General features: G+C 44.3%; 1 protein-coding gene across 1 annotated transcript in view; it reads right to left on the bottom strand.

Annotated features, from left to right (window-relative positions):
- Positions 1-22,792, bottom strand: part of CC2D1A (coiled-coil and C2 domain containing 1A) — a 259,462-nt gene that overhangs the window by 5,792 nt on the left and 230,878 nt on the right. The window lies entirely within an intron of this gene.

Below are 22,792 nucleotides of genomic sequence, written 5' to 3'. Positions count from 1 at the left end.
CAGACGAGGGAGCAGAGGAAACGGTGGAAACACATAAGCCAGGCTGAAGGACCAGGGCGCTGCTAGAGCATCTATCAGCGCTGCCTTGGGATCCCTGGACCTGGACCCGTAACGAGGAAGCTTGGCGTTCTGACGAGACGCCATGAGATCCAGTTCTGGTTTGCCCCATAGTTGAATCAACTGGGCAAATACCTCCGGATAGAGCTCCCACTCCCCCGGATGAAAAGTCTGCCGACGTAGGAAATCCGTCTCCCAGTTCTCTACTCCTGGGATATGGATAGCTGAGAGATGGCAAGAGTGAACCTCTGCCCATAGAATTATCTTTGAAACCTCCAACATCGCCAGGGGGCTCCTTGTACCCCCCTGATGGTTGATATAGGCTACAGTCGTGATGTTGTCCGACTGAAATCTGATGAACCTGACCGCAGCTAGCTGAGGCCAAGCCTGAAGAGCATTGAATATCGCTCTTAGTTCCAGAATGTTTATCGAGGGCTTCCTCCTGAGTCCACGAACCCTGAGCCTTCAGGGAGTTCCAGACTGCGCCCCAGCCCAGAAGGCTGGCATCTGTCGTCACTATAGTCTATTCTGGCCTGCGGAATCTCATTCCCCTGGACAGATGGACCCCAGATAGCCACCAGAGAAGAGAATCCCTGGTCTCTTGATCCAGATTTAGCAGAGGGGACAAATCTGTGTAATCCCCATTCCACTGATTGAGCATGCAAAGTTGCAGTGGTCTAAGATGTAGGCGGGCAAACGGAACTATGTCCATTGCCGCTACCATCAAGCCGATTATTTCCAGAGACCTCAGGAATGCCAGAACAATGTCCGTATGGGACTTGGCGATTTGAAAATTCGATGCCTGTATCAGAATATCGTCTAGGTAAGGAGCCATCGCTATGCTTTGTGGCCTTAGAACCGCCAGTAGGGACCCTAGAACCTTCGTAAAGATTCTTGGTGCCGTGGCTAACCCGAAGGGAAGAGCCACAAACTGGTAATGCCTGTCTAGGAAGGCAAACCTGTGAAACCGATGATGATCTCTGTGTATCGGAATGTGGATATACGCATCCTTTAAGTCCACGGTAGTCATATATTGACCCTCCTGGATCATAGGTAGGATGGTTCGAATAGTCTCCATCTTGAAGGATGGGACCCTGAGAAATTTGTTTAGGATCTTGAGATCCAAGATTGGTCTGAAAGTTCCCTCTTTTTTGGGAACTATAAACAGATTTGAATAGAATCCTTGCCCCTGTTCCTCCCTTGGAACTGGGTGGATCACAACGTAAGAATGCCTCTCTCTTTATCTGGTTTGCAGATAATTGTGAGAGATGAAATCTCCCCTTTGGAGATGAGGCTTTGAAATCCAGAAGATATCCCTGGGAAACAATCTCCAGAGCCCAGGGATCCTGGACGTCTCTTGCCCAAGCCTGGGCGAAGAGAGAAAGTCTGCCCCCAACTAGATCCGGTCCCGGATCGGGGGCTACTCCTTCATGCTGTCTTAGAGGCAGCAGCAGGTTTTTTGGCCTGCTTTCCTTGCTCCAAGCCTGGTTAGGTCTCCAGACTGGCTTGGACTGGGCAAAATTTCCTTCTTGTTTTGCAGTAGAGGAAGTTGAAGCTGCACCACTCTTGAAGTTTCGAAAGGAACGAAAATTAGTCTGTTTGGTCCTTAATTTGTTGGACCTATCCTGGGGAAGGGCGTGACCTTTTCCTCCAGTAATATCAGAAATTATCTCCTTCAGTCCAGGCCCGAATAGGGTCTGTCCTTTGAAGGGGATGTTGAGAAGCTTAGACTTTGAAGTAACATCAGCTGACCAGGATTTAAGCCATAGCGCCCTATGCGCCTGAATGGCAAAACCTGAATTCTTAGCCATTAGCTTTGTTAAATGAAAAACGGCGTCAGAAATAAATGAATTAGCTAACTTAAGAGCTTTAAGCCTGTCAAGGATATCATCCAACGGGGTCTCCACCTGTAGAGCCTCTTCAAGAGACTCGAACCAGAAAGCCGCTGCAGCAGTGACTGGGGCAATGCATGCAAGAGGCTGGAGAATAAAACCTTGTCGTATAAAGATTTTCTTAAGGAAACCCTCTAATTTTTTATCCATTGGATCTAGGAAAGCACAACTGTCCTCGACGGGGATAGTTGTACGCTTAGCTAGGGTAGAGACTGCTCCCTCCACCTTAGGGACCGTCTGCCACGAGTCCCGTGTAGCGGCATCTATGGAAACATCTTTTTAAAAGCAGGAGGGGGAGAGAACGGTACACCTGGTCTATCCCATTCCTTCGTAATAATTTCAGAAAACCTCTTAGGGATTGGAAAAACATCAGTGTAAACAAGCACTGCAAAGTATTTGTCCATTTTACACAATTTCTCTGGGACTACAATGGTGTCACAGTCATCCAGAGTTGCTAAAACCTCCCTGAGCAACAAGCGGAGATGTTCAAGCTTAAATTTAAATGCTGTCATTTCAGAGTCAGACTGAAGTAACGCCTTCCCTGAATCAGAAATGTCACCCACAGATAGAAGCTCTCCTGCTTCGGCTTCTGTACATTGTGAGGGTATATCAGACATAGCTACTAAAGCGTCAGAAAGTTCTGTATTTGTTCAAGCCCCAGAGCTGTCTCGCTTTCCTTGTAACCCTGGCAGTTTGGACAATACCTCTGTGAGAGTACGATTCATAACTGCCGCCATGTCTTGTAAGGTAAACGCATTGGACGCGCCAGATGTACTTGGCGTCACTTGCGCAGGAGATATAGGTTCTGACACATTGGGAGAGCTAGGTGGTTTAACCTCCCTTTTGTCAGTATGAGAAACCTCTGGTGATAAATCTTTAAAACCCATAATATGGTCTTTATAACTTATAGAAAGGTCAGTGCATTTGGTACACATTCTAAGAGGGGGTTCCACAATGGCTTCTAAACATAATGAACAAGGAGTTTCCTCTATGTCAGACATGTTTAACAGACTAGTAATGAGACTAGCAAGCTTGGAAAACACTTTAATAAAAGTGAAAAAGCAATTAAACAAAAACGGTACTGTGCCTTTAAGAGAAAAAAACTACCACATAAACTGCAAAACAGTGTTAAAAAGTAGTAAACTCTACGAAATGTTTACAGTGTGTATAAGAAATTAAAGTAGCATTGCACCCACTTGCAAATGGATGATTAACCCCTTAGGCCCCAAAACGGATTAGAAAAACGGTAAAACCGTTAAAAAACAGTCAAACACACTTCCACAGCTCTGCTGTGGCTCCTACCTGCCCTTAAACACGATTTTTGCAGGAAAAAAACCCTCTATAGTGGTCCTAGATGCCAGAGGACTCCTTTAGGGAAGCTGGATGTCTCAGTCTGAATATCAACTGCGCATAAAGTGCACGAAAATAGGCCCCTCCCACCATGCACTCAATGTCAGAGGGCCTTAAAAAAGTACTCCTAGGAGTAATCTAACAAGCCATGTGGAAAACTAGGCCCCAAATAAAGATTTATCACCCTCAGAGAAACATTTTTTTTTTTTTTTGTAAGTTATGCAAACGTTTTTACACTAAGTAATATGAGAGTTAACATGAATATTACCCTTATCTTGTAAGCATGATCCCAGTAGTTGTTAAATCACTGTATCAGGCTTACCTTAAATATACCAGGCACTCTCAGCATTTTCTAGACCTTATCATCTCTCTACAAAAAAAATATACTGAACATACCTCAAAGCAGGTGATCTGCAAACCGTCCCCCCAACTGAAGTTTTCTTTCCATACTCTTCAGTTATGTGTGAGAACAGCAATGGACCTTAGTTACAAACCGCTAAGATCATCAACCTCCAGGCAGATTCTTCTTCCAATTTCTGCCTGAGAGTAAAACAGTACAACGCCGGTACCGTTTAAAAATAACAAACTCTTGAAGGTAAAAACTACACTAAGCCACCACATATCTCTTGATACTTCCTTTCTTGTCGAGAGTTGCAAGAGAATGACTGGGGGGTGGCAGTTAGGGGAGGAGCTATATAGACAGCTCTGCTGTGGGTGTCCTCTTGCAACTTCCTGTTGAGAAGGAACGAAAATTATTTTGTTTGGTCCTCATTTTATTTGTTTTATCCTGAGGGAGGGCGTGGCCTTTCCCTCCATTGATGTCTGAAATAATCTCTTTCAGTTCAGGCCCGAATAGGGTCTTTCCTTTGAAAAGGATGTTCAAAAGTTTAGATTTTGATGACACATCAGCAGACCAGGACTTAAGTCATAACGCCCTGCGTGCTAAAATGGCAAAATCTGAATTCTTTGCCGCTAATTTAGCCAGTTGGAAAGCGGCATCTGTAATGAAAGAGAATGACTGGGGGGTGGCAGTTAGGGGAGGAGCTATATAGACAGCTCTGCTGTGGGTGTCCTCTTGCAACTTCCTGTTGAGAAGGAGAATATCCCACAAGTAATGGATGAACCCGTGGACTGGATACAACTTTACAAGAGAAAGAGAGAGGTAGCCGTAGCCTTTTGGCCTCTCCGCTTACCAGAATAAACAACAAACAATGAAGATGTTTGACGGAAATCTTTGGTTGCTTGTAAGTAGAACATTAAAGCACGAACCACATCAAGATTGTGCAACAGACGTTCCTTCTTTGAAGAAGGATTAGGACACAGCGAAGGAACAACAATTTCCTGATTGATATTCCTATTAGAAACAACCTTAGGAAGGAATCCAGGTTTGGTACGCAAAACCACCTTATCTGCATGGAAAACAAGATAAGGTGAGTCACACTGTAAAGCAGATAACTCAGAAACTCTTCGAGCCGAAGAGATAGCTACTAAAAACAGAACTTTCCCAGATAGAAGCTTAATATCTATGGAATGCATAGGTTCAAACGGAACCCCTTGAAGAACTTAAAGAACTAAGTTTAGGCTCCATGGCGGAGCAACAGGTTTGAATACAGGCTTGATTCTGACTAAAGCCTGACTAAACGCTTGAACGTCTGGGACATCTGCCAGACGCTTGTGTAAAAGAATAGACAAAGCAGAAATCTGTCCTTTTAAGGAGCTAGCTGATAACCCCTTCTCCAATCCTTCTTGGAGAAAAGACAATATTCTAGGAATCCTAATCTTACTCCATGAGTAACCCTTGGATTCACACCAATAAAGATATTTGCGCCAAATCTTATGAAAGATTTTCCTGGTGACAGGCTTTCTAGCTTGAATCGGGGTAGCAATGACCGACTCAGAGAAACCACGCTTTGATAAAATCAGGCGTTCAATCCCCAAGCAGTCAGACGCAGAGAAATTAGATTTGGATGCTTGAAAGGACCTTGGATTAGAAGGCAGAGTCCACGGTGGAACAGATGACATGTCCACTAGGTCTGCATACCAAGTCCTGCGTGGCCACGCAGGTGCTATCAGAATCACCGAAGCTCTCTCCTGCTTGATTCAGGCAACCAGACGTGGGAGGAGAGGAAACGGTGGAAATACATAGGCCAGATTGAAGGACCAGGGCACTGCTAGAGCATCTATCAGTACCGCCTGGGGATCCCGGGACCTGGACCCGTAACAAGGAAGCTTGGCGTTCTGACGGGACGCCATCAGATCCAATTCTGGTGTGCCCCATAGCTGAGTCAGCTGGGCAAATACCTCCGGATGGAGCTCCCACTCCCCCGGATGAAAAGTCTGACGACTTAGGAAATCCGCCTCCCAGTTCTCTACCCCTGGGATATGGATTGCTGAAAGATGGCAAGAGTGAGCCTCCGCCCATCGGATTATTTTGTTTACTTCCATCATCGCTAGAGGACCCCGTGTTCCTCCTTGATGATTGATATAAGCTACAGTCGTGATGTTGTCCGACTGAAATCTGATGAATTTGGCAGCAGCTAGCTGAGGCCACGCCTGAAGCGCATTGAATATCGCTCTCAGTTCTAGAATGTTTATCGGGAGGAGAGTGTCCTCCCAAGACCATAAGCCCTGTGCTTTCAGGGAGTTCCAGACTGCACCCCAGCCTAGCAGGCTGGCATCTGTCGTTACAATGATCCACTCTGGCCTGCGTAAACACATTCCCTGAGCCAGGTGGTCCTGAGACAACCACCAGAGAAGAGAATCTCTGGTCTCCTGATCCAGATGTATTTGCGGAGATAAATCTGCATAATCCCCATTCCACTGTTTGAGCATGCATAGTTGCAGTGGTCTGAGGTGTAGGCGGGCAAAAGGAACTATGTCCAGTGCCGCTACCATGAGTCCGATTACCTCCATACACTGAGCCACTGATGGCCGAGAAATGGAATGAAGAGCTCGGCAAGTGGTTAAGAGTTTTGATTTTCTGATCTCCGTCAGAAATATTTTCATTTCTACAGAGTCTATCAGAGTCCCTAGGAAGGAAACTCTTGTGAGAGGGAAGAGAGAACTCTTTTTTTATGTTCACCTTCCACCCGTGAGATCTCAGAAAAGCCAACACGATGTCCGTGTGAGACTTGGTTAACTGGAAAGTCGACGCCTGAATTAAGATGTCGTCTAGATAAGGCGCCACTGCTATGCCCCGCAGTCTTAAAACCGCCAAAAAGGGACCCTAGCACCTGTATGAAAATCCTGGGAGCCGTGGCCAACCCGAAGGGAAGGGCCACAAACTGGTAATGCCTGTCCAGCCAGAAAGGCGAATCTGAGGAATTGATGATAATCTCTGTGAATAGGGATGTGTAGATACGCATCCTTTAAGTCCACGGTAGTCATATATTGACCCTCCTGGATCAGAGGTAGAATAGTCCGAATAGTCTCCATCTTGAATGATGGTACTTTGAGGAATTTGTTTCGAATTTTGAGATCAAAGATTGGTCTGAAAATTCCCTCTTTTTTGGGAACCACAAACAGGTTTGAGTAAAAACCTAGCCCTTGCTCCGCTTTTGGAACTGGGCGGATCACTCCCATGGTATGTAGGTCTTCTACACAGCGTAAGAACTCCTCTCTCTTTGTCTGGTTTGCAGACAATTGAGAAACGTGAAATCTCCCCCTTGGGGGGGGGGGGGGAGTCTTTGAAGTCCAGAAGATATCCCTGGGACACAATTTCTAAAGCCCAGGAATCGTGAACATCTCTTGCCTGAGCGAAGAGAGAGAGTCTGCCCCCTACTAGATCCGGTCCCGGATCGGAGGCTACCCCTTCATGCTGTCTTGGAGGCAGCAGCAGGCTTCTTGACCTGTTTACCCTTGTTCCAAGAATGGTTAGGTCTCCAGACTGACTTGGATTGGGCAAAATTCCCCTCTTGCTTTGCAGCAGGGGAAGCTGAAGCGGGACCACCTTTGAAGTTCCGAAAGGAACGAAAATTATTTTGTTTGGTCCTCATTTTATTTGTTTTATCCTGAGGGAGGGCGTGGCCTTTCCCTCCATTGATGTCTGAAATAATCTCTTTCAGTTCAGGCCCGAATAGGGTCTTTCCTTTGAAAAGGATGTTCAAAAGTTTAGATTTTGATGACACATCAGCAGACCAGGACTTAAGTCATAACGCCCTGCGTGCTAAAATGGCAAAATCTGAATTCTTTGCCGCTAATTTAGCCAGTTGGAAAGCGGCATCTGTAATGAAAGAATTAGCCAACTTAAGGGCTTTAATTCTATCCATAATATCCTCTAATGGAGTCTTCATCTGAAGAGCCTCTTCTAGAGCCTCGAACCAGAAAGCAGCTGCAGTAGTTACAGGAACAATGCACGCAATAGGTTGGAGAAGAAAACCTTGATGAACAAAAATTTTCTTTAGGAGACCCTCTAATTTTTTATCTTTGAAAGCACAACTGTCTTCGATAGGTATAGTTGTACGCTTAGCGAGAGTAGAAACAGCTCCCTCCACCTTAGGAATCGTCTGCCACGAGTCCCGCATGGTGTCAGATATGGGAAACATTTTCTTAAAAACAGGAGGGGTAGCGAACAGTATACCTGGTCTATCCCACTCCTTAGTAACAATATTCACAATCCTCTTAAGGACTAGAAAAACATCAGTGTAAACAGGAACCTCTAAGTATTTGTCCATTTTACACAATTTCTCTGGGACCACTATAGGGTTACAATCATCCAGAGTCGCTAATACCTCTCTGAGCAACAAGCTGAGGCGTTCAAGCTTAAATTTAAATGCCGTCATATCAGAATCTGTCTGAGGGAGCGTCTTTCCTGAATCAGAAATCTCTCCCTCAGATAGCAAATCCCTTACCCCTACTTCAGAACATTGTGAGGGTATATCGGATACGGCTACTAAAGTGTCAGAAGGCTCAGCAGTTGTTCTTAACCCAGAGCTGTCACACTTTCCTTGTAAACCAGGCAGTTTAGATAAAACCTCTGTGAGGGTTGTATTCATAACTGTGGCCATGTCTTGTAAAGAAAATGAAGTCGACGCACTAGAGGTACTTGGCGTCACTTGTGCGGGCGTTACTGGTTGTGACCCTTGGGGAGAGCTAGATGGCAAACCCTCAATTCCTTCTGTCTGAGAATCATCTATTGCTATATTTTTAAGTGCTATAATATGCTCTTTATAATTTATAGACATATCAGTGCAAGTGGGACACATTCTAAGAGGGGGTTCCACAATGGCTTCTAAACACATTGAACAAGGATTTTCCTTGGTGTCAGACATGTTAAACAGGCTAGTAATGAAACAAGCAAGCTTGGAAAACACTTTATTCAAAGTAAATAATACTTAGAAAAAAATGTTACTGTGCCTTTAAGAGAAAAAAAGATGCACAAACTCTGCAAAACAGTGTAAAAAAGCAGTAAACTTTACGAATTTTTTTACAGTAGAATCATAAAGCCTTAGTAAGTTTGCACAGCCAGCCAAATAAACGATTAACCCCTTAATGTAAAAACCGGATTGACAAAACGTCAAAAACCGGTATAAAAACGTTCAGCACCTTGCCACAGCTCTGCTGTGGCGCCTAAATGCCCTATAGGATAGATTTGTGGGGAAAAAACTTCTTTTAGGCCCTCAAACACAGCAGGACCCTCTGGAGAAGCAGCTGGATGTCTTCGGAGTAAAAGAAACTGCGCAACTGAGGCGTGAAAATAAGCCCCTCCCACTTCACTTGATGTTAGTGGAGCCTAAAAGAAACACAAAGTGTTTCTAAACTAGCCATGTGAGTTAATAACCCTTAAATAAGCCACAATGACCCCTTAAAGTCCCTCAAAAAACATTAAGTTTTCAAGAAAAAAACGTTTTTCCCATAAGTGCCACTAGTAACAAATGAGCCCTTTATGCAAGCTGGGATTCTATATTAAGTGCCTGAATACAGCTTACCCTTCCCTCATGGGGATATTGTCAGCCTTTTCTAGAATTATCACAGTCTGTCTAGAAAAAACATAATTTATGCTTACCTGATAAATTCCTTTCTCCTGTAGTGTAGTCAGTCCACGGGTCATCCATTACTTATGGGATATTAACTCCTCCCCAACAGGAAGTGCAAGAGGATCACCCAAGCAGAGCTGCTATATAGCTCCTCCCCTCTACGTCACACCCAGTCATTCGACCGAAAACCAAACGAGAAAGGAGAAACTATAGGGTGCAGTGGTGACTGGAGTATAATTTAAAATTTAGATCTGCCATAAAAAACAGGGCGGGCCGTGGACTGACTACACTACAGGAGAAAGGAATTTATCAGGTAAGCATAAATTATGTTTTCTCCTGTTAAGTGTAGTCAGTCCACGGGTCATCCATTACTTATGGGATACCAATACCAAAGCTAAAGTACACGGATGACGGGAGGGACAGGCAGGATCTTTATACGGAAGGAAACACTGCCTGAAGAACCTTTCTCCCAAAAACAGCCTCCGAAGAAGCAAAAGTGTCAAATTTGGAAAATTTGGAAAAAGTATGAAGAGAAGACCAAGTTGCAGCCTTGCAAATCTGTTCAACAGAGGCCTCATTCTTAAAGGCCCAAGTGGAAGCCACAGCTCTAGTAGAATGAGCTGTAATCCTTTCAGGAGGTTGCTGTCCAGCAGTCTCATAGGCTAAACGTATTATGCTACGAAGCCAAAAGGATAGAGAGGTAGCAGATGCTTTTTGACCTCTCCCCTGTCCAGAATAAACGACAAACAGGGAAGAAGTTTGGCGAAAATCTTTAGTTGCCTGTAAATAAAATTTCAGGGCACGGACTACGTCTAGATTGTGCAGAAGTCGTTCCTTCTTTGAAGAAGGGTTAGGGCACAATGATGGAACAACAATCTCTTGATTGATATTCTTGTTAGTGACTACCTAAGGTAAGAACCCAGGTTTAGTACGCAGAACTACCTTATCTGAATGAAAAATCAGATAAGGAGAATCACAATGTAAGGCTGATAACTCAGAGACTCTACGAGCCGAGGAAATAGCCATTAAAAACAGAACTTTCCAAGATAACAGCTTGATATCAATGGAATGAAGGGGTTCAAACGGAACACCCTGTAAAACGTTAAGAACTAAGTTTAAGCTCCACGGTGGAGCTACAGCCTTAAACACAGGCTTAATCCTAGCCAAAGCCTGACAAAAAGCCTGAACGTCTGGAACTTCTGACAGACGTTTGTGTAAAAGGATGGACAGAGCTGAGATCTGTCCCTTTAAAGAACTTGCAGATAAACCCTTTTCTAAACCTTCTTGTAGAAAAGACAATATCCTAGGAATCCTAACCTTACTCCATGAGTAACTCTTGGATTCGCACCAGTGTAAGTATTTACGCCATATCTTATGGTAAATTTTCCTGGTAACATGTTTCCTAGCCTGTATTAAGGTATCAATTACTGACTCCGAAAATCCACGCTTTGATAAAATCAAGCGTTCAATTTCCATGCAGTCAGCTTCAGAGAAATTAGATTTTGATGTTTGAAAGGCCCCTGAATTAGAAGGTCCTGTCTCAGAGGCAGAGACCAAGGTGGACAGGATGACATGTCCACTAGATCTGCATACCAGGTCCTGCGTGGCCACGCAGGCGCTATTAGAATCACCGATGCTTTCTCCTGTTTGATCCTGGCAATCAAACGAGGAAGCATCGGGAAGGGTGGAAACACATAAGCCATCCTGAAGGTCCAAGGTGCTGTCAAAGCATCTATCAGGACCGCTCCCGGGTCCCTGGACCCGTAACAAGGAAGCTTGGCGTTCTGGCGAGACGCCATGAGATCCATATCTGGTTTGCCCCAACGTCGAAGTATTTGGGCAAAGACCTCCGGATGAAGTTCCCACTCCCCCGGATGAAAAGTCTGGCGACTTAGGAAATCCGCATCCCAGTTCTCCACTCCTGGGATGTGGATCGCTGACAGGTGGCAAGAGTGAGACTCTGCCCAGCGAATTATCTTTGATACTTCCATCATCGCTAGGGAACTCCTTGTCCCTCCCTGATGGTTGATGTAAGCCACAGTCGTGATGTTGTCCGACTGAAACCTGATGAACCTCAGAGTTGCTAACTGAGGCCAAGCCAGAAGGGCATTGAGAACTGCTCTCAATTCCAGAATGTTTATTGGAAGGAGACTCTCCTCTTGAGTCCATGATCCCTGAGCCTTCAGGGAATTCCAGACAGCGCCCCAACCTAGTAGGCTGGCGTCTGTTGTTACAATTGTCAAGTCTGGCCTGCTGAAGGGCATCCCCCTGGACAGATGTGGCCGAGAAAGCCACCATAGAAGAGAATCTCTGGTCTCTTGATCCAGATTCAGCGTAGGGGACAAATCTGAGTAATCCCCATTCCACTGACTTAGCATGCACAATTGCAGCGGTCTGAGATGCAGGCGTGCAAAAGGAACTATGTCCATTGCCGCTACCATTAAGCCGATTACCTCCATGCATTGAGCCACTGACGGGTGTTGAATGGAATGAAGGACACGGCAAGCATTTAGAAGCTTTGTTAACCTGTCCTCTGTCAGGTAAATTTTCATTTCTACAGAATCTATAAGAGTCCCCAAGAAGGGAACTCTTGTGAGTGGTAAGAGAGAACTCTTCTCCTCGTTCACTTTCCACCCATGCGACCTTAGAAATGCCAGTACTAACTCTGTATGAGACTTGGCAGTTTGGAAGCTTGACGCTTGTATCAGAATGTCGTCTAGGTACGGAGCTACCGAAATTCCTCGCGGTCTTAGTACCGCCAGAAGAGAGCCCAGAACCTTTGTAAAGATTCTTGGAGCCGTAGCCAACCCGAAGGGAAGAGCTACAAACTGGTAATGCCTGTCTAGGAAGGCAAACCTTAGATACCGGTAATGTTCTTTGTGAATCGGTATGTGAAGGTAAGCATCCTTTAAATCCACTGTGGTCATGTACTGACCTCTTTGGATCATGGGTAAGATTGTCCGAATAGTTTCCATTTTGAACGATGGAATTCTTAGGAATTTGTTTAGGATCTTTAAATCCAATATTGGTCTGAAGGTTCCCTCTTTTTTGGGAACCACAAACAGATTTGAGTAAAACCCTTGTCCGTGTTCCGACCGCGGAACTGGGTGGATCACTCCCATTAGTAAAAGGTCTTGTACACAGCGTAGAAACGCCTCTTTCTTTATCTGGTTTGTTGACAACCTTGAAAGGTGAAATCTCCCTTGTGGAGGAGAAGCTTTGAAGTCCAGAAGATATCCCTGAGATATGATCTCCAACGCCCAGGGATCCTGGACATCTCTTGCCCAAGCCTGGGCGAAGAGAGAGAGTCTGCCCCCCACTAGATCCGTTTCCGGATCGGGGGCCCTCACTTCATGCTGTCTTAGGGGCAGCAGCAGGTTTTCTGGCCTGCTTGCCCTTGTTCCAGGTCTGGTTAGGTTTCCAGCCTTGTCTGCAGCGAGCAACAGCTCCTTCCTGTTTTGGAGCAGAGGAAGTTGATGCTGCTCCTGCCTTGAAGTTACGAAAGGCACGAAAATTAGACTGTCTAGCCCTAGGTTTGGCTCTGTCTTGAGGCAGGGCATGGCCTTTACCTCCCGTAATATCAGCGATAATTTCTTTCAAACCGGGCCCGAATAAAGTCTGCCCCTTGAAAGGTATGTTAAGTAATTTAGATTTAGAAGTTACATCAGCTGACCAGGATTTTAGCCACAGCGCTCTGCGTGCCTGAATGGCGAATCCGGAATTCTTAGCCGTAAGTTTAGTTAAATGCACTACGGCATCAGAAATAAATGAATTAGCTAGCTTAAGGGTTTTAAGCTTGTGTGTAATCTCATCTAATGGCGCTGAGTCAAGGGTCTCTTCCAGAGACTCAAACCAAAATGCTGCCGCAGCCGTGACAGGCGCAATGCATGCAAGGGGTTGCAATATAAAACCTTGTTGAACAAACATTTTCTTAAGGTAACCCTCTAACTTTTTATCTATTGGATCTGAAAAGGCACAGCTATCCTCCACCGGGATAGTGGTACGCTTAGCTAAAGTAGAAACTGCTCCCTCCACCTTAGGGACCGTTTGCCATAAGTCCCGTGTGGTGGCGTCTATTGGAAACATTTTTCTGAATATAGGAGGGGGTGAGAAAGGCACACCGGGTCTATCCCACTCCTTAGTAACAATTTCAGTAAGTCTCTTAGGTATAGGAAAAACGTCAGTACTCGTCGGTACCGCAAAATATTTATCCAACCTACACATTTTCTCTGGGATTGCAACTGTGTTACAATCATTCAGAGCCGCTAACACCTCCCCTAGTAATACACGGAGGTTTTCCAGCTTAAACTTAAAATTTGAAATGTCTGAATCCAGTTTATTTGGATCAGATCCGTCACCCGCAGAATGAAGCTCTCCGTCCTCATGTTCTGCAAATTGTGACGCAGTATCAGACATGGCCCTAGCATTATCAGCGCACTCTGTTCTCACCCCAGAGTGATCTCGTTTACCCCTAAGTTCTGGCAATTTAGACAAAACTTCAGTCATAACATTAGCCATGTCTTGTAGAGTGATTTGTAATGGCCGCCCTGATGTACTTGGCGTTACAATATCACGCACCTCCTGAGCGGGAGATGCAGGTACTGACACGTGAGGCAAGTTAGTCGGCATAACTTCCCCCTCGTTGTCTGGTGAATGTTGCTTAACATGTACAGATTGACTTTTATTTAAAGTAGCATCAATGCAATTAGTACATAAATTTCTATTGGGCTCCAACTTGGCTTTTGAACATATTGCACAAAGAGATTCCTCTGTGTCAGACATGTTTAAACAAACTAGCAATTAGACTAGCAAGCTTGGAAATACTTTTCAACTAAATTTACAAGCAATATGCAAAACGTTACTGTGCCTTTAAGAAGCACACAAAAACTGTCACAGTTGAATAACAATGAACCGGATTAGTTATAGAAACCAAATTTTCACAGTAAAAGCATAAATTTAGCAAAGGATTGCACTCATTAGCAATGGATGATTAACCCTTAATATCAGAAAAAACGGATAACAATTGAAAATATAAGCGTTTTTATCACAGTCAAAGCACAGTCTCACAGGTCTGCTGTGAGTGATTACCTCCCTCAAAACTAGTTTTGAAGACCCCTGGGCTCTGTGGAGACGTCCTGGATCATGCAGGGAGAAAAATGCAGACTGTGACTGAATTTCTGTTGCGTAGTAAAAGCGCCAAAATAGGCCCCTCCCACTCACAATACAACAGTGAGGGAAGCTCAGTAAACTGTTTTAATTCAAAACAAACGACAGCCATGTGGAAAATAACGCCCAAAACAATTTTTCACCAAGTACCTCAGATAATTAAACGATTTAACATGCCAGCAAACGTTTAAAATCTAATTTATGAAATGTCATTAAAAGCCTGCTGCTAGTCGCTCACACTGCAAGTTAGGCTAAAAGTTATATGCATACAGTATTTTCCCAGTGAAGTGCCATTCCCCAGAAATACTTAAGTGTAAACATACATACATATCAGCCTGATACCAGTTGCTACTACTGCATTTAAGGCTGTACTTACATTATATCGGTATTAGCAGTATTTTCTCAGTCAATTCCATTCCTTAGAAAATAATATACTGCAACATACCTCTTTGCAGGTGAACCTGCCCGCTGTCCCCTGATCTGAAGTTACCTCACTCCTCAGAATGGCCGAGAACAGCAAATGGATCTTAGTTACGTCCGCTAAGATCATACACAAAACTCAGGTAGATTCTTCTTCAAATTCTGCCTGAGAAGAAAACAACACACTCCGGTGCCGTTGAAAATAACAAACTTTTGATTGAAGATATAAAAACTAAGTTTAATCACCACAGTCCTCTCACACATCCTATCTATTAGTTGGGTGCAAGAGAATGACTGGGTGTGACGTAGAGGGGAGGAGCTATATAGCAGCTCTGCTTGGGTGATCCTCTTGCACTTCCTGTTGGGGAGGAGTTAATATCCCATAAGTAATGGATGACCCGTGGACTGACTACACTTAACAGGAGAAAAATTGACTGAATATACCTCAATGCAGCTTAGCATGCAAACCGTTCCCCCAACTGAAGTTTTCCTGTACTCCTCAGCCTTTGTGAGAACAGCAGTGGATCTTAGTTACAAAGTGCTAAGATCATCATCCTCCTTGCAGAAATCTTCATCCCTTTTCTGCCAGAGAGTGAATAGTACACACCGGTACCATTTAAAAACTCAAACTTTTGCTTGAGAAAATAAAAACTAACATTTTTGTCACCACCCTCACTTTACCCTTCCTAGTACTTAGAGTAGGCAAAGAGAATGACTGGGGGGTGGAGCTAAGGGATGAGCTATATAGACAGTTCTGCTGTGGGTGCTCTCTTTGCCACTTCCTGTTAGGAAGGAGAATATCCCACAAGTATGGATGAATCCGTGGACTTGATACATCTTGCAAGAGAAAAATACATAAATAAATGTGTGGGCTAAAAACCAACAAAAACACAAATATACAAATATGCACCTGAAAAGTAAAAGTTAAAATACAGTTAGATACATATGGTGCTTCTAACTGTATTTAACTTTTACTTTTCAGGTGCATATTTGCATATTTGTGTTTTTGATGTTTTTTAGCCCACACATTTATTTATTTATTTTGCAAATTGCTGCTAATCAACTAATATCAACTGTAATATTTGCTGTTTAATATTTTCTTGAAATTAGACGTATGTGATTTTCTCTTTTACATATTGTATGCGATAACCTAAATAAATATATATATATTTTATATTTATATATACCATATATAAAATTTCTCTTCAGACTTGCCTTTTAGGCGCCCATAGTTTTTGTTTTATTGTGTATCTGTCTCTCCCCTTCCTCTGTGTCTCTCTCTCCCTCTCCCCTTCCTCTGTGTGTCTCAATCTGCGCCCCCTTCCTCTGTGTCCCTGTCTCTCCCCTATCTCTCTCTATCTCCCGTTCCTCTTCGTCTCTCCCTCTCTCCCCTTCCTCTGTGTCGGTCTCAATCTGCCCCCCCCTTCCTCTGTATCTGTCTCTCCCCATCCTCTTTTGTCTCTCTCTCCCCCTTTTCTCTGTGTCTCTCTCTCCCCCCTTTCTCTGTCTCTCTCTCTCCCCTTTCTCTGTGTCTCTCTCTCTCCCCCCTTTCTCTGCGTGTCTCTCTCTCTCTCCCTTTCCTCTGTCTCTCTCCCCGTTCCTCTGTGTCTGTCTCTCTTTTTCCCAACCCTCTCTCTCTCCCAGTCCTCTGTGTCCCTTTCCGAACTGGCGCAGAGGAAAGAGGGAGGAGAACTGGCCCACAGTTAGATGTGGATCTACTGAAATCCCGGCACTCAAGAACCCTGAGCCACTGCCAGAATTAAAGCCAGTAATGTTGGCCCTAACCTGAACGTTTGTGCAGTATGTGGGGGTCTCAATTGTCAGCAAGTCCTGGGCTGCAATGTGTGGAGACTGAGCAGCTAGTCATGGGCGTTGGCTTGCTGATTACATATTTTTAAATGCCTTGCATGTGGTCTCTTTCTCTCTCCCCCTCCTTCCTCTCTCTTTATTTCTTCATTCCTCTGTCTCTCTCTCTACCTTTCTCTGTCTCTCCTTTTTTTTCCCCTCTCTTTTTTTCTCTCTCTCTCCAAATAAGGACAAAATAATGTGAAGGATTCCAATTCTTTGAAGGGGCATTAAGAGAAAAGTTATTCAGGTTTATTGTATTAATTTAAAAAAAAAAAAAAAAAAATGCTTATCTGATAAATTTCTTTTTTCTTTCTTTCTTGACACGGTGAGTTCACAGATCATCATTAATTACAGTTGGTAATATCACTCCTGGCCTGCAGCACCACAGCAGAGCTGTTTAAGTATCACTTCCCTACCCACAAACCCCAGTCATTTGACCGAAGGAAAAGGAGAAAAAGGAAATAACACAAGGTGCAGAGGTGCCTGAGGTTTATATAAAATAAAAAAACCTGTCTGAAAAAACAGGGAGGGCCGTGGACTCCCCGTGTCAAGAAATAAATAAATTTATCAGGTAAGCATACATTTCTCCAACATTGGTGTGTCCGGTCCACGGCGTCATCCTTACTTGTGCTAATATCTCTTCCCCAACAGGAAATGGCAAAGAGTCCCAGCAAAGCTGGCCATATAGTCCCTCCTAGGCTCCGCCCACCCCAGTCATTCTCTTTGCCGTTGCACAGGCAACATCTCCACGGAGATGGTTAAGAGTATGTGGTGTTTAGTTGTAGTTTTTTTATTCTACTATCAAGAGTTTGTTATTTTAAAATAGTGCTGGTATGTACTATTTACTCTGAAACAGAAAAAGATGAAGAATTCTGTTTGTGAGAGGAAGATGATTTTAGCAGACAGTAACTAAAATCGTTTGCTGTTTCCACATAGGACTGTTGAGATGAAGTAACTTCAGTTGGGGGAAACAGTTAGCAGACTTTTCTGCTTAAGGTATAACTAGCCATATTTCTAACAAGACTGTGTAATGCTGGAAGGCTGTCATTTCCCCTCATGGGGACCGGTAAGCCATTTTCTTAGTCTCAAACAGAATAAAGGGCTTAATATGGGCTATAAAACTGGTAGACACTTTTATGGGCAAAATCGATTGCTTTATTTGGGCATTTTATACATGTTTATGCTGGTAATTCACACTTATAAACTTGGGGAACGTTTTTTAACGTCAGGCACTATGTTAGACACCTTTTCCAGTCAGGAAGGGCCTTCCCAGTTGTAGGCTGAGCCTCATTTTCGCGCCATTACTGCGCAGTTACTTTTGAGAGCAAGACATGCAGATGCATGTGTGAGGATCTGAAAGTAGTTGGAAAAGTTCCTAGAAGGCTTCATTTGGTATCGTTGTGACATTTAAATTTAAATTAGAACATCTCCGCGCACTGCTTAAGGAGGCGTTATCTACTCTGGATGATTGTGACAACCTGGTCATTCCAGAAAAATTATGCAAGATGGACAAGTTCCTAGAGGTTCCGGTGCACCCCGACGCTTTTCCTATACCCAAGCAGGTGGCGGACATAGTGAATAAGGAGTGGGAGAAGCTCGGCATACCTTTTGTCCCCCCTCCTATATTTAAGAAATTATTTCCTATGGTCGAACCCAGAAAGGACTTATGGCAGACAGTCCCTAAGGTCGAGGGGGCAGTTTCTACTCTAAACAAGCGCACTACTATTCCTATCGAGGATAATTGTGTTTTCAAAGATCCTATGGATAAAAAATTGGAGGGTTTGCTTAAAAAGATTTTTGTACAGCAAGGTTACCTTCTGCAACCCATTTCGTGCATTGTTCCTGTCACTACAGCAGCGTGGTTCTGGTTCGAGGAACTAGAAAAGTCGCTCAGTATAGAGAGACTCCATATGAGGAGGTTATGGACAGAGTTCACGCACTTAAGTTGGCTAATTCTTTTATTTTAGATGCCGCTTTGCAATTAGCTAGATTAGCGGCGAAAAATTCAGGGTTTGCAATTGTGGCGCGCAGAGCGCTTTGGCTAAAGTCTTGGTCAGCGGATGTATCATCCAAGACAAAATTGCTTAATATCCCCTTCAAGGGTAAAACTCTCTTTGGGCCAGAATTGAAAGAGATTATCTCAGACATCACTGGGGGAAAGGGCCACGTCCTCCCACAAGATAGGCCTTTCAAAGCCAAGAATAAGTCTAATTTTCGTTCCTTTCGTAATTTCAGGAACGGACTGGCCTCTAATTCTGCATCCTCTAAGCAAGAGGGTAATGCTTCACAGACCAAACCAGCCTGGAAACCGATGCAAGGCTGGAACAAGGGTAAGCAGGCCAAGAAACCTGCTGCTGCTAACAAAACAGCATGAAGGAGTAGCCCCCGATCCGGGACCGGATCTAGTGGGGGGCAGACTCTCTCTCTTTGCTCAGGCTTGGGCAAGAGATGTTCAAGATCCCTGGACGCTAGAAATAGTTTCTCAGGGTTATCTTCTGGAATTCAAGGAACTACCCCCAAGGGGAAGGTTTCACATATCTCACTTATCCTCAAACCAAATAAAGAGACAGGCATTCTTACATTGTGTAGAAGACCTGTTAAAGATGGGAGTGATACACCCAGTTCCAATGGCGGAACAAGGAATGGGATTTTACTCAAATCTGTTCGTAGTTCCCAAAAAAGAGGGAACTTTCAGACCAATTCTGGATTTAAAAATCCTAAACAAATTTCTCAGGGTACCATCGTTCAAAATGGAAACCATTCGAACGATTCTACCTACAATCCAGGAAGGTCAATTTATGACTACCGTGGATCTAAAGGATGCGTACCTACATATTCCTATTCACAAAGAACATCATCAGTTCCTAAGGTTCGCCTTTCTGGACAAACATTACCAGTTTGTGGCCCTCCCATTCGGGTTAGCCACTGCTCCAAGGATTTTCACCAAGGTACTCGGGTCCCTTCTAGCGGTTCTAAGACCGAGGGGCATTGCAATAGTACCATACTTGGACGGCATTCTAATAAAAGCGTCGTCCCTTTCAAAGGCAAAGGCTCATACAGACATCGTTCTGGCCTTTCTCAGATCTCACGGATGGAAGGTGAACATAGAAAAAAGTTCTCTGTCTCCGTCGACAAGAGTTCCCTTCTTGGGAACAATAATAGATTCTTTAGAAATGAGGATTTTTCTGACAGATGTCAGAAAGTCAAAACTTCTAAGCGCTTGTCAAGTTCTTCATTCAGTTCCACGTCCTTCCATAGCTCAGTGCATGGAAGTAGTAGGGTTGATGGTTGCAGCAATGGACATAGTTCCTTTTGCGCAAATTCATCTAAGACCATTACAACTGTGCATGCTGAAACAGTGGAATGGGGACTATACAGACTTGTCTCCAGTGATTCAAGTAGATCAGAAGACCAGAGATTCACTCCGTTGGTGGCTAACCCTGGACCACCTATCCCAGGGAATGAGCTTCCGCAGACCAGAGTGGGTCATCGTCACGACCGACGCCAGTCTAGTGGGCTGGGGCGCGGTCTGGGAATCCCTGAAAGCTCAGGGACTATGGTCTCGGGAAGAGTCTCTTCTCCCGATAAACATTCTGGAACTAAGAGCGATATTCAATGCTCTCAGGGCTTGGCCTCAGCTAGCAAAGGCCAGATTCATAAGATTCCAATCAGACAACATGACGACTGTTGCTTATATCAATCATCAGGGGGGAACAAGGAGTTCCCTGGCAATGAAAGAAGTGACCAAAATAATACAATGGGCGGAGGATCACTCCTGCCACCTATCTGCGATCCACATCCCAGGAGTGGAAAACTGGGAGGCGGATTATCTGAGTCGTCAGACTTTCCATCCGGGGGAGTGGGAACTCCACCCGGAGATATTTGCCCAGTTGACCCAATTATGGGGCATTCCAGACATGGATCTGATGGCGTCTCGTCAGAACTTCAAGGTTCCTTGCTACGGGTCCAGATCCAGGGATCCCAAGGCGACTCTAGTGGATGCACTAGTAGCGCCTTGGACCTTCAACCTAGTTTATGTGTATCCACTGTTTCCTCTCATTCCCAGGCTGGTAGCCAGGATCAAGCAGGAGAGGGCCTCGGTGATCTTGATAGCTCCTGCGTGGCCACGCAGGACTTGGTATGCAGACCTGGTGAATATGTCATCGGCTCCACCATGGAAGCTACCTTTGAGACAGGACCTTCTTGTACAGGGTCCATTCGAACATCCAAATCTGGTCTCCCTCCAGCTGACGGCTTGGAGATTGAACGCTTGATTCTATCAAAGCGTGGGTTTTCAGATTCTGTGATAGATACTCTGGTTCAAGCCATAAAACCGGTAACTAGAAAAATTTACCATAAAATATGGAAAAGATATATCTGCTGGTGTGAATCCAAGGGATTCCCATGGAATAAGATAAAGATTCCTAAGATCCTTTCTTTTCTACAAGAAGGTTTGGATAAAGGATTATCTGCAAGTTCTCTAAAGGGACAGATTTCTGCCTTATCTGTCTTACTACACAAACGACTGGCAGCTGTGCCAGATGTTCAAGCATTTGTTCAGGCTCTGGTTAGGATCAAGCCTGTTTACAGACCTTTGACTCCTCCCTGGAGTTTAAATCTAGTTCTTTCAGTTCTTCAAGGGGTTCCGTTTGAACCTTTACATTCCATAGATATTAAGTTGTTATCTTGGAAAGTTTTGTTTTTGGTTGCTATTTCTTCTGCTAGAAGAGTTTCTGAGTTATCTGCTCTGCAGTGTACTCCGCCCTATCTGGTGTTCCATTCAGATAAGGTTGTTTTGCGTACTAAGCCTGGTTTTCTTCCAAAGGTTGTTTCCAACAAAAATATTAACCAGGAGATAGTTGTACCTTCTTTGTGTCCGAATCCAGCTTCAAAGAAGGAACGTTTGCTACACAATTTAGATGTAGTCCGTGCTCTAAAATTCTACTTAGAAGCTACAAAAGAGTTCAGACAAACATCTTCTCTGTTTGTCGTCTATTCTGGTAAAAGGAGAGGTCAAAAAGCAACTTCTACCTCTCTTTCCTTTTGGCTTAAAAGCATCATCCGATTGGCTTATGAGACTGCCGGACGGCAGCCTCCTGAAAGAATCACAGCTCACTCCACTAGGGCTGTGGCTTCCACATGGGCCTTCAAGAACGAGGCTTCTGTTGATCAGATATGTAAGGCAGCGACTTGGTCTTCACTGCACACTTTTGCAAAATTTTACAAATTTTATACTTTTGCTTCTTCGGAGGCTATTTTTGGGAGAAAGGTTTTGCAAGCCGTGGTGCCTTCCGTTTAGGTAACCTGATTTGCTCCCTCCCTTCATCTGTGTCCTAAAGCTTTGGTATTGGTTCCCACAAGTAAGGATGACGCCGTGGACCGGACACACCAATGTTGGAGAAAACAGAATTTATGCTTACCTGATAAATTACTTTCTCCAACGGTGTGTCCGGTCCACGGCCCGCCCTGGTTTTTTAATCAGGTTTGATGAATTATTTTCTCTAACTACAGTCACCACGGCACCCTATGGTTTCTCCTATTTTTTCCTCCTGTCCGTCGGTCGAATGACTGGGGTGGGCCGAGCCTAGGAGGGACTATATGGCCAGCTTTGCTGGGACTCTTTGCCATTTCCTGTTGGGGGAAGAGATATTCCCACAAGTAAGGATGACGCCGTGGACCGGACACACCGTTGGAGAAAGTAATTTATCAGGTAAGTATAAATTCTGTTTTTGTTTTCTTTCTAATGACACGGTGAGTCCACGGATCATCATTAATTACTGTTGGGAATCAATACCCAAGCTAGAGGACACAGATGATACGGGAGGGACAAGACAGGTAACCTAAAGAGAAGGTACCACTGCTAGAAGACCCTTTCTCCCAGAACAACCTCAGCCGAGTTAAAAGAAGCAAATTTATAGACCTTACTTGAAGGCCCAAGGAGAAACCACCACCCTAGTGGAGTGAGCTGTAATCATCTCAGGAGGCTGCTGTCCAGCAAACTTAAAATCCCGACGAATAACACTTCTCAACCAGAGAGAAAGAAAAGTGGCAAAATCTTTCTAGCCTTTATGCCTATTGAGAAGA

This window comes from Bombina bombina, chromosome 6 (assembly GCF_027579735.1).
Source record: "Bombina bombina isolate aBomBom1 chromosome 6, aBomBom1.pri, whole genome shotgun sequence".
Lineage (NCBI taxonomy): Eukaryota > Metazoa > Chordata > Amphibia > Anura > Bombinatoridae > Bombina > Bombina bombina.
This window is presented reverse-complemented; position numbering and strand designations above follow the sequence as displayed.